We start from the raw sequence: 12,946 nt of genomic DNA on the forward strand, positions 1-12,946 counted from the left end.
GATTAGTGATAAAATGACGAAGCAGGCTTGCTGTAACAGATACTGCAGTCAGAGTAAATGGAGCTCTGTTCTCCAACTGACTTAACCTTGAAAATATTGAATCAATTAAGATTTTCTTTGGAAGATCCATTTTCCAACTCTGATGTTGCTCACTTTTAAAGTATTGGCCAAAGATACCATGGAATGAATGATGATTGGGAAAATGCTAAAAGGCAATCGATACCCTTTACATTGTATATTCGAAGAATAAAGCTCAGACGTTTTACCTAAAGTACTGAAATTCCAGTAATACTATGTAGCTTTCTGCATTCATTGTAATAGCCAAAATATAGATACAAATATCCAGAATAAAAGGAATTTGAAAATATATTTATCGCAACTACAATTGGACGATCAGATGTTCAACCAAACATTCTGTAATTAGAGCTGCCAACTAAACATTCTGTAATTTGTCTCATTCACTGCTTGTTATTGACTACTTCCTGACCAACGTGCACCCTACACTTTGAGTGATCTGATATAGGACCCCTATCCAAACTCAATGGCCATCCATAAATTGCAAGAACAGTCCATTTAATGTATGTTAGTGTCTTTTGTGTATGGGTTACATTTTATGAATCTAATGAATGTTAATACTACTAAAGTTTTCACCTAATGAGAAATGTGATCAGGACAAAAGAATCTGAGAATAACAACAATGTTTAATTTTGGTCACTATGACTGGAAAGGAGCTTGGGAGGGAATCTGAGATTATGGAGGGGTGCATTGAAGTTTGGAATCAGAGGCAGTTAACTTAGCAAAGACTGCACACACAGATATGATGAGTCAATTCAATCATATGTCATTGAAAAGTATTTTAGGTTGAATTCGAGAAGGTCAAAATCTGACAGCATTTGCAGGAAGCTGTTCTTATTGTTCTTCTATCAGCTTTTTGAAAGCTTTCCTCGCATTTGTAATTTTTGCAAATTCTTTTCAAAATTACTATTGCATCTGCTTCAATCCTCTAGGAATGTGCTACATGTAATTCACTAAAATTATTTATCCCACCAGTTCTTTGGTTACTGACTTTCCTGTCAATATGTATTCAAAAGTCGCCACTATTAAAACTTCCCTTAAACTTCTGATCTAAGGGGAAGAATCCAAGATATTTCGGTCTATCTTGAAATGGTGGCAATGCTACTTTCCAACTCTGTCACTTTCACGTGGGGAGGCATGGCTCAGCGGTTAGCACTGATACCTTACAGTGCCCTGGTTTGACTCTGGGAACTATCTGTGTGGAGTTTGCACATTCTCCGCGTGTCTGCATGGATTAGTCATGCTAAATTGCCCATAGTGTTCAGGGATGTGTAAGTACAGTGTAAATGTAGAGTAGTAGGGTAGGGGAATGGGTGTGGGTGGGCTACTCTTTGAAGGATCGGTGTGGACTTGTTGGACCAAATGGCCTGTTCCCACACTCTGGGGATTTTATGATTCAAGGACTGGATGGGCAAAAAACCAGCAATAGAATTTTGGATGAAATAAATTTTATATAAAGTACAGATCAGAAGGATGACCACATAGTCTGTTTGTGCCAGTCTACTTATGCTATTAAAGATTAAAATCACAATCAGTTTTTATTATAGTGGATATTAATTTTGTAACTTTAGATGAGAATCTTCAATGAAAGCAGATTGAATACTTGTGAAATGACTTCAGAACAGTAGTCCATAAGAGTTGAATATTTACATTTCCTAGATACATTTTTATTGGTTGACACTTTTTAAATTTGTTTTTGTTGCAAGTTGACCTCTACTTTTTCAATGATTTTTATATCCTTCCACCAATCCTGGAATCAGGCGAGTAACTTTTCTCCCAGTATTGCACAGCCCTGGAGGGACCTCTTAACTTCAACTTTGGACACGACCAATCCTATTATACAGAGGTTTATTTTTCCACAACATTTAGCCTTGGCATTTACCGGTGGGTCTACAATTGTAAGCCCCTAATCCACATGCCCTTGACCTGATGCAAAAATTATTCAACCACAGCTTGTATCTAAATGATTAAGCATAACCCCCATTTCCATGGTCAACTTCAAGTCAAGGTATCATCATGGTTCAATGATAGGTGCAGGAAGGCATCAGGTACACCTAAACATTGAGATGTCAATCTTGTGAAGCACAGAACTATGCATGGCAAAGACTGAAAGCAACAAGTGATTGAGAGACCAAAATGATCCCACAATAGACACCTTTAAATTCTGCAGTGCTGCCACAACCAACTATAAATCGAAGTGTTCAATTGAACAGCCCCTCATAGGAGGCTTCACAAATATTTTCATCCTTAATGTTGGAGGTTTGCAAATAAGTGTAAAAGATGAGGCATCTCATCCTCTTTCTAGCTCAGTGGTGCTGGAAGAGCACAGCAGTTCAGGCAGCATCCAACGAGCAGCGAAATCGACGTTTCGGGCAAAAGCCCTTCATCAGGAATAAAGGCAGTGAGCTGGAAGCATGGCTAGAAAAGCTAGAGGGGGGTGGGGTAGGGCGAGAGTAGCATAGAGTACAATGGGTGAGTGGAGGAGGAGAGGAAGGTGATAGGTCAGGGAGGAGACGGTGGAGTGGATAGGTGGAAAAGAAGATAGGCAGGTTGGACCAGTCCGGACAAGTCATGGGGACAGTGCTGAGCTGGAAGTTTGAAACTAAGATGAGGTGGGGAGAAGGTGAAATGAGGAAGCTGTTGACGTCCACATTGATGTCCTGGGGTTGAAGTGTTCTGAGGCGGAAGATGAGACGTTCTTCCTCCAGGCGTCTGTTGGTGAAGGAGGCCCAGGACCTCCATGTCCTCGGCAGAGTGGGAGGGGGAGTTGAAATGTTGGGCCACGGGGCGGTGTGGTTGATTGGTGCGGGTATCTCGGAGATGTTCCCTAAAGCGCTCTGCTAGGAGGCGCCCAGTCTCCCCAATGTAGAGGAGACCGCATCGGGAGCAAAGGATACAATAAATGATATTAATGGATGTGCAGGTAAAACTTTGATGGATGTAGAAGGCTCCTTTAGGGCCTTGGATAGAGGTGAGGGAGGAGGTATGAGCACAGGCTTTACAGTTCCTGCAGTGGCAGGGGAAAGTGCCAGGATGGGAGGGTGGGTTGTAGGGGGGCATGGACCTGACCAGGTAGTCACGGAGGGAACGGTCTTTGCGGAAGGCGGAAAGGGGTGGGGAGGGAAATATATCCCTGGTGGTGGGGTCTTTTTGGAGGTGGCGGAAATGTCGGCGGATGATTTGGTTTATGCAAAGGTTGGTAGGGTGGAAGGTGAGCACCAGGGGTGTTCTGTCCTTGTTACGGTTGGAGGGGTGTGGTCTGAGGGCGGAGGTGCAGGATGTGGACAAGTTGCGTTGGAGGGCATCTTTAACCACGTGGGAAGGGAAATTGCGGTCTCTAAAGAAGGAGGCCATCTGGTGTGTTCTATGGTGGAACTGGTCCTCCTGGGAGCAGATACGGTGGAGGCAGAGGAATTGGGAATACGGGATGGCATTTTTGCAAGAGATAGGGTGGGAAGAGGTGTAATCCAGGTAGCTGTGAGAGTCGGTGGGTTTGTAAAAAATGTCAGTGTCAAGTCGGTCATCATTAATGGAGATGGAGAGGTCCAGGAAGGGGAGGGAGGTGTCAGAGACGGTCCAGGTAAATTTAAGGTCAGGGTGGAATGTGTTGGTGAAGTTGATGAATTGCCCAACCTCCTCGCGGGAGCACGAGGTGGCGCCAATGCAGTCATCAATGTAGCGGAGGAAGAGGTGGGGAGTGGTGCCGGTGTAATTACGGAAGATTAACTGTTCTACGTAGCCAACAAAGAGACAGGCATAGCTGGGACCCCTCTTCATGAGTACACCTGTGTTTTGGGTCCCAACCCCCAGGCCAATTTGATTTGCTGCATATGATATCTAGAAATGTCAGAAGTGCTGACAACTGCTCAAATGTTCAGCACCATTCACAATTTCTCAGAGACTAAAGCAGTTCATATCCAAATGCAGCAAGATTTGGGTGACATTCAGGCTTGGGCTGATTTGTGGCAGGTTAAATTTGTATCATAATCAAAGTTTGCTGAAATATGCTAATATTAGCAAGATAATTATCCCTGAAGCTAATTAGAGTTAAATTTGCGGGTGGATTTTTTTATTTCCCAAGTTTTGAACTTGGAGGCAGAAAGGACATTTAAGCGAAATGGTGGAACAACTAAATGCTACCATCTCCGTCTTTAGTTGTGGTTCAGAAGGCACATGGTCAACTTTCCTGCTTTCCTAAAAATTGGGACCCTAAATCTCTAAAATCACTGCGCTCTTAGCGCTAAGTTTATGTTACTGGTTATGGATCCCTCAAATCAAAGGGAATGGAAACTATTTCCCTCAGTTTCACATATTTCAGTCTGACCTCCCCCTCGACCTCCCCCTCAACCTCCTCTTCCAAAGGAAATAACTCAAATCTAACCTACCTGGCCCAAATCAATAATTCTCCAATCTAGGCAGCATCCTCATCCTATTTTGAACCTTTTCTGGTGGAATTCCACATGTCCTATCATCTGGTGACCAGAACTGCATGCAGTGTGGTCTAACACTGCAGTTCCAGGATCATTCCAGCTCTTATGTTCTATACCTTATCTAATGAATGCAAGTATCCTGTATGTCATCTTGACTATTTTAATTGACCCAACCAGCCATCTACAGTGTTCAATAGACATGCAGTTCAAGATATCTCGATTCTTCCAGATTTCTCAACATCCTACCATTTATTTGTATTCCTTGGCTTTGCTAGTTTTCCCCCATTACTTCAAACCTCTCTGGATTGCACTCGATTTTGCCAGTTGATTGATATCTTCCACCAGTCGACAGTCATCTTCATATCAAATAATTCTTTCTTTTCATCAAATTTCTAAATCATGCCCTTTGTATTCTAGTCTAACTCATGGACATATACTATAGAAAAGCAATGGACCTCATTACATGCAATGTGACTTTCCTCTATTTTAATTGCAAACAGTTATGTAAAATTCTTTCTTCAGAAATGGAAATGCTATTTGAAGCCGAAGCTGATCTTGTTAATTTTCGAAAGAGCTGATAATATTGGAGGGGAGAAGGGTCAAGCCAATACATGAGTAATTGAGAACTAAATCTGAAGCCCGATGATAGGATAATAATTCAGCGTGGAAATAAGCATGAAGCATCAAGGAGCTTTGTCTGAATTGGAGATGGTGTAATGAATACATCTGAGATTATGTTGGAGGGTAGAGCATTGGGGGAACAGGCTGACAGAGGAATTTTGGTAATGTCGCAACTCCCCAGTTGTGTGCTAATCTCAAGCCCCACAATAAATGTGAAATGTAATTAAACTTGCCAAAATGCCTATTAACCTCAGTCTGTTTCAGATTAAAAGATTTTTATCATTGACAAGAAAATGAGTATATATAGTAATCAAAATGACTTTCTTAACCTACGTCAAAAAGAAGGAAAAATGAATTGCTAATTTATGACTATACAATTTAAACTTTATTCCTGTTGAAATCCCTAGCAAAGTGAAAGAATGAGATACAAATAATATGGTGGAGGGGAAAAATAGTGTAATCAGGCAAACATATTCCTGTATTACCAGTATGGAGAACCAAACTAGATGGTTTGTTCTCTCAATCCTTTTCAATTCCTCAACAATGAATAAAGTTAGCTGCGTAGGTAATGATCAGTCTTTAGTTCATTGGGTTAATTGGTTGGACCTCAGGTCTCTCCTTTTCCTTTGAGTTTTAGAATTATTTCAGTAGCTCAATGTAGTTTCCATATTATTTTGACAGAATTGCAGGTAGCAACTTTATGTAAAGATGTTATGTAGCCAGCTTCTGAGAGTTTCTTTTTGCGGATGTTTGCATTCTTCTCGTGGGATCTGCATTCAGCTGCAGCCAAACCAATCACATCATTGTTGCACTGTTCTACTTTCCTAAATCCAAAAACTGAAATTCCTGGAGAAACTAAACAGAGCTGGCAGCATTTGTGGAGAGAAAAGACTTAACTGAACAATCCTTACTCAGAATTGATAGCAACTAAGAAAAGTGTTATGTTTATGCTGATTTGGGAGGGTGGGGGAGAGAGAGGGAAGGAAGCATGTTGAATGTGCAGATAGGTGGAGATGGAACCCAGAGAGAGAGAGAGAAGTTAGATGGACAAAGGCATTTTTGGTAGTAAGCAAACGGACTGACAAAGGCATTGTTGATAGTAAGCAAATAGATGATGCTAATTTGTCTAGACTCAAATGTCTCCAAAAAGTAAGTCTCATATGCATGTTAACTTACATCCTCTCCTAAAATTTGTGTCCACTTTCAGTCCACAGTCCAAACAAAAGAAACTGTTTACAGTAGGAATAAAGCAGCAGATGTACAGGTAAAACCAGTTTCAGTTGATCAGAAAGATAAGGGTCAAGTTGGAGGACATTATATCATACCTAAGTGACAAAAATTTGTTTTTCTGCCCTAGTGGGGGAATATTGTAGCCTGGAACAGACTGAAGCTGTAGAGCCACAAGTGAAAACAAATTGCTGAAGAAACTCCGGTCACTGGCTTCAAAACGTTATACTGCTTTGTCTCCACCAGGTGTTGCAAGACATGTTTCTCCAGCAATTTTTGTGCTTTTTTTTCAGATTTCCTTCATCTGCGGTGCTTTACCTTGTTTACTGTTGAACTATCAGCTAGTTTTAAGCTCAGCGCGAGACTAATAGGTCAGAATGGATGAAGAAACTGATGAAAAATACCTTAAATATTGCAAAAAAAAAACCTGATCAGAAACTGAGAATGGGTCTTATGGCAGATCAAATGTCGCCCACAGCACACAACCAGTGTCATAATGATGAGAGAAGGCAAGGAATTTGAGGACCAATTTGAAATATGTAGGTCTAAATTTTCCAGGTATTTCCATAACTGCACAGATCAAAAAAAATGGATTATGCATAGAAGTAGAGTCTTGCATTTTTCCAGTTTAATCCACCACCAAATTCATGGACATTAGGACCATGTTTCTAAGAAGTGAGAGAAAAAAATCCAAATCTTCCAGGTCTTTTCTATATTGAGTCATAGCATACAAAATTATGAGCCAAGTGCTGGAAAAGAGGATTAGAATAAGCAGATCGTAGTTGATGAGAAAGGTAGGTTTTATATCATGTCAGTGTCATACTTTGTTCTTAATACTCCTATAAAGCACTGAGAGTCTGAATACATTCGAAGGTGTTATAAAACACTGTAGTTTTAATAGGTAGGTGGTGTTGGACGTGTAATGTAGAGATTCAGATAATGTTCTGGGCATCCACATTCAAATCCAACTGGCTTCCAAACAAAATCTGGAAAAAGCAGGAAATTTAGGAAATTGCCCTCCTCATCAGTCTTAACTGCCCTCTGACATGACCTATCAAGTAATTAGTCAGTTATATCAGCTGAAAAAAAGAAAACGGAAACAAGCCAGCATTGACATAGGCACTGGAAACAATTCTGCAAAGTACACCTCTCCTATATCTTCATGCTATTGCTAAAACTGCATGAGCTATCTGACAGATTAGGAACATCCTGACATTGTAAGCTATGATTCCATGAGTATGACACTGTCCTAGACACCACCACCATCTCTGGGTATGTCCTGTCCTATGTGCAGGCCAGATCCAGAACAAGTGACAGCACCTCAGCCTCAGGCATCCCCCATGTTGACCTGAGATTCTATGAAGTCTCATGGCTTCAGGTGAAACATGGGCAAGGAACCCTCTTGCCGATTACCAAGGAATGACCCCATCACCGTTCTGCTGATGAATCAGCACCTCATGCTGTACAGTACTTGGAGGAAGCAGCAAGAGTACAGATGGAGCACTTCAACATTGATCAGCATGTGTGGCTTGGTAACAGCACTACGGATCAAACTAGTCAAGTCCAAAAGGTCTTTAAACCAAAAGAACTGTGAATGCTATTTACCTGCACTTCACTCAATTTAGTCTACTGTATTCGTTGCTCACAATGTGGTCTCTATCTTGGGGAAAATGAAGTGTAGACTGGGTGAATTCTTTGCAGAACACCTAGGTTCTGTCCAGAGAAAAGACCATTCCAGTTGCTTGCCACTTCAAAACACCACTGCATTCTCTGGCCAACATCTCTGTCTCAAGCTTGCTGGAGTGCTCTAGCAAAGCTTAGTGTAAGCTGGAAGTACAGTACCTCATTTTCTGGCTTTTAAGAGGTGCGTTTTCTCCTTTTGTGAGACAGAAGTACCAAGCAGTGTGCTCCAAAGCCAATAATAAGCTTATAATGCCATTTTTTTCCCCAAAAGTTCCAAAAGAAGCAGTCTGAATGGGTAGGGTCAAGCTCCCACAGAACCAGGTTTTTTTTTAGTTTCAGCCTTCCTTGGCAGTTGCTGGGGTCACGAAGCTGGGTGTGGAGCTCTTATTCGTCTGTTACAGCTAAAAGCTGGAGTTCTCTTCCTGCTGTTCGAATTGCATGTGAGACATTCTATTTGACTCGATTTGTCTTTGCCAATGGTGTGTTTATGGGATGTTATATTGAAACAGTCAATTAATAAAAGTTAACATATTATTTTGTTTAGCGTTTTAATAGTTACAATTAAGTCATTTTTTCTTTATAATTAAAATAAAGACAAACTAAAATTAGTGTGAATAAAGTTTTGTTTCAAGCCTAGTAATTTGACCAACTGAACTGCATCTTGAACACACACTTTACACTTAGCTTTTTAAACAAGAAAATGTTCAGATCTAGACGTTCTGAATATATTTGGTCTGGTCCATAACAGGAACCCTGCAGCCTTCAGCATTTAATATAAAGTTTAATGATTTTAAGGTTTGAGCATCTTTCTCCCAACCCTAGGCCTTGTCATCACATGGGCTGCTACTCTACACTACCCATTGTCAGCCACTAATGGTCCCCATTAGCAGCTATTCTTTCCACCAGACTGAGCTTTAATCACTTTTATAGAATCCGTACACTGTGGAAACAGGGCCATTGGCCCAACAAGTCCACACTGACTCTCTGAACAGTAACCCATCAAGATGCATTCCCCACCCTATTACTTCACATTTCCCCTGCCTAATGCATCTAATCTAGACATCCCTGAAAACTGGGCAATTTAGCATAGCTAATTCACCTAACCTGCACATCTTTGAATTGCGGGAGGAAACCCATACAGAGACAAGGAAAACATGCAAACTCCACACAGTCGCCTGAGATTGGAATCAAACCTGGGTCGCTGGTGCTGTAAGGCAGTATTGCAAACCACTGAACCACTGTGCTGCTTCTTTGTTCAACTGTTCTGCACTCTCTTTGGGCTCTATCTCCATCTATTGTTTACTTTCCAGTCTCCCTCCACTCCATCTTCTATATACAAATCCTCCTTTTCCTAGCTCTCATCAGTTCTGAAGAAGGGTCACCTTTAAATCTGATTTCTCTCCACAGATGCTGCAAGACCTAATGAAATTTTCCAGCAACTTGTGTTTTTGTATCCTAAACGACACTGGTGCTTCACTGGTGGTGAAGGAACCAAGACATTCCTCACCAGTCACCTGTTGCAGATGCCTCCGTCCACAAAAGTGTTGGTAAGAATGAGCGCTGCACTATTCTTGTGGAGACAAATTTCAGTTTTTATGTTGAGAATACTCTTCATGGTGTTCAAATCCATTATTAGCTTGCTAAATGGGACAGATCCAGCAACTCAAGACTCTGAATCCACGATGTGCTGGGGGAAACCCGCGACACCTGAATTACACTCCAACACATGCCCCACTCTACCATACTATCAAGGCTGGATTCAATGAAGAGTGCAGGAGGACGTGCCTGGAGCATTCCTGGGTATACCTAGACATGAGGTGTCAAACTGGAGAAGCAACAAAACTAGATTACTTTTGTACCAAACTGCATAATTAATCCAGTGATAAACAGGGTTAAGCAATTTTGCAACCAATGGATCAGATGGAAGCTTATCAGTTGTATCATGTTCAAGTTACTAGAGGAGTTACTACAAACCCATCCTCAATGATGGGAGAACTAAGCACATCAGCACACAATACAAGGCTGAAGCATTTGCAACAATCTTCAGCCAGATGTGCCGAGTGACCTTCTCCAAAGGTCCCAGCATCATAGATGCCTGTTTTCGGCTGATTGAATCACTGCGTGACATCAAGAAATGCCTGAAGGTACTGGGAATTATCCAATAACTTTCCATCAATAGTATTAACGTATGATTGAGAAATTTACAAGTCAAAACCAGCTGTTCCAATACAGCCACATCAGTGGCATAATGTGGAATATTGCCTAGAGATATCCTGTACACAGAAGGCTGGACAAATCTAACCTGATCAATTATTGCCCCATCAGCTTACTTCCAATTTTCCGTAAAGTGATGGAAGGGGTCAACTGTACAATCAAACAGCACTTGCTCTGCAGTAACCTGCTGAATGATGCTCAGTTCAGTGAGGGGTGCTGGAAGAGCACAGCAGTTCAGGCAGCATCCAAGGAGCAGCGAAATTGACGTTTCAGGCAAAAGCCCTTCCTGATGAAGGGCTTTTGCCCAAAACGTCTATTTTGCTGCTCCTTGGATGCTGCCTGAACTGCTGTGCTCTTCCAGCACCACTAATCCAGATCTCTGGTTTCCAGCATCTACAGTCATTGTTTTTACCTCAGTTCATCTAGGGCCACTGCTGTTGATTTTGTTGTAGCCTGGATTCAAACATGGACAAAAAACAGCGGAATTATGGAGCTGAGAGGTGAAATTGACTGCCTTTGATGTTAAAATTGCTAAAACCAGATACCTCTTACCTCCTCAAAGCTTTTCCACAACTTAAGAAAATGATGGAATATTTCTCACTTGCCTAGATGAGTGCAGCTCCTACAACGCTTAAGCTTGACGCCATCCAGGACAAAGAAGCCTGCTTTATTAAAACAACATCAGTGACAGTAGCAGTAGTAGTGTGTAACAACTACATGATGTACTCAGGAAATTCACCATTAAAGGTCAGGTACATGGGAGCATTGCCAGTTCTAAGTTCCCCTCCAAGCTGCTCACCATCCTGCTTTGGAAATGTGTTGTTGTTCCTTTAGTGTTATTGTATCAAAATCTTAGAACTCCCTCATATTTACACCAAACAGATGATGGCTGATAACCTGGACAGTTATTTTGAACAGACAATATATGTTTGAATCAATGATAGTGACATCACATGATTTTTTAAAAAAAAACTACACATTCTTACGATACTAATTAATAGCACCTCAAGCACTTTTCACAGTTAATGAAGTAGAATATTAATTCTATCTCATCACATTTTACAAGTTTAGTTTAAACCTGGTAAAGGCCGTTAAAATATCATTTAAAAACCTTTACTTTAAATGCAACTTGTCCTAGCAGCCTATTCTTTTGAACTGTACATCACATCCTCAAAGGTGATATAATACACGACGTTACCTGAAAAAGTGTTGACGTGGTAGCCGTTTAATTGGATGTTTTAAATGTAAACTGAGTGAGCGGATAGGTCAGGAGCTGCTTATTGGTTGGGGAATTGGCGCTGGTGCCTTTGCCCGGGCCTCAGTGACAATGAACAAACCCAACCTCCTTATTCAGGTTGAGTGCTGCATCTCTTTATCTAAATTGAAAAAAAAACTGATAATGAAACAGACTAATTAATGAAATTAATATTTTTCTTTGCGAATGTTGTACTGAAAATTGAAGAGTTGCTGGCTGCAGGAGACACTGATTTTCTTCAATAACATTCCTCCTGATGATTAGTGAAGTCAGTTTGAACCAATCCCTTCGACAGATCCTTTTATTTTCTGTTTGAACATAAAAATCTCGGCATTTCCAAAACGCCTTGTCTTTATTTTCCGTTGAATTTTAAACCACTCACGCGGAAAAAGCTACTTTTGAGTGTTCGAAAAGCAATTTTCTTTTGATTTAAATCAGATAAACGGCGGGGAGGACGTTTGAAATTTGAAAATGGGACGCCATTTTTGTGCGGGGCAAAATCGCGAAGCAGCTCCGTTTGTATGACCCGCAGCGGATTTCAGTCGCCATCTTTCTGAGGGGCTAAGTGCATTCGTTGGACTCACGAGACGCCACCTTTATGCGGGGCGAGTACACCTCCAATGGCCGAGTCAGTACAGGCGACAATAACTCTCCACCATCCGAGTGAGGGGCAAAGCGCTCGGTTGCCATCTTGGTGAGGACAAAAGCAAAAACAAACGGTCGTTGCAAAAGAACGCGCCGTTTTTTTTTTAAAAAATAGAAATAAGTATAGCCACCCTCCTGCATACCGCCCACCTGATGGCTTTCCCGGAAGAGTTGCTGTTTTGAGTTTTGAATTCGCATTTGTTTTGTTTTTGTTTGAATGTGCCTCGCGCAAAGTCCGTTGGGTGACGGTGTTTCCGGTCGGGGGCGGGCTGAGGGAAAGAGGCGGTGGAGCGGGAGCGGTGGCTGCAGAGACAGAAACGGGCAGGGAGGCATTGAGAGAGCAAGAGTAGGGTAAGTGAGACGGAGAGTTGAAAGTTGCAATGCGAACAGTGCACGCACTCGCCTGGAAGGCTGGTCCGTCCGCCCGTCCTCGCGGTCAAGGGTCCAGTTTCCCTGCGACTACGAGCCTGATTTTGGCAGCGCCATTTTGTAGTTGTGTTTTTTTAAAAATATATCTCGGGGCACCTCATTTTATTCAAGAAAGTACCTCGGAAATGTTTAAAGTGTAGTTCGAATCGAGCGGATTGATTATCATACGAAGCTGTGTGTGAATTTCAGCCCCATTGGTGGAGGCGCTGCGATCTCCGATTTGCGCCGAATCGTTGCTTTGAATGAACGCGTTTGTGTTCGTTTATTCAGCGCTGGCACTGAGCATGCGCTGCTCACACCGACTGTGGGGAGGACTCGACCCCATCTGCAACTCCCAAGTCTCTCTTCCCCTGCCCTCCCCCCTCTT

The 12,946-nt window shown here is 41.9% G+C and overlaps 1 protein-coding gene across 1 annotated transcript in view; it reads left to right on the forward strand.

Moving 5' to 3' along the window:
• The first annotated feature begins 12,416 nt into the window (after nt 1-12,416).
• Nucleotides 12,417-12,946, forward strand: part of hp1bp3 (heterochromatin protein 1, binding protein 3) — a 36,238-nt gene continuing 35,708 nt past the window's right edge. Inside the window, exon 1 of the mRNA XM_060852410.1 lies at nt 12,417-12,501. The gene's annotated coding sequence lies outside the window, so the exon portion shown is untranslated. The remainder of the gene's footprint in view (nt 12,502-12,946) is intronic.

This window comes from Hemiscyllium ocellatum, chromosome 37, assembly GCF_020745735.1.
Source record: "Hemiscyllium ocellatum isolate sHemOce1 chromosome 37, sHemOce1.pat.X.cur, whole genome shotgun sequence".
NCBI classification, from domain to species: Eukaryota; Metazoa; Chordata; class Chondrichthyes; order Orectolobiformes; family Hemiscylliidae; genus Hemiscyllium; species Hemiscyllium ocellatum.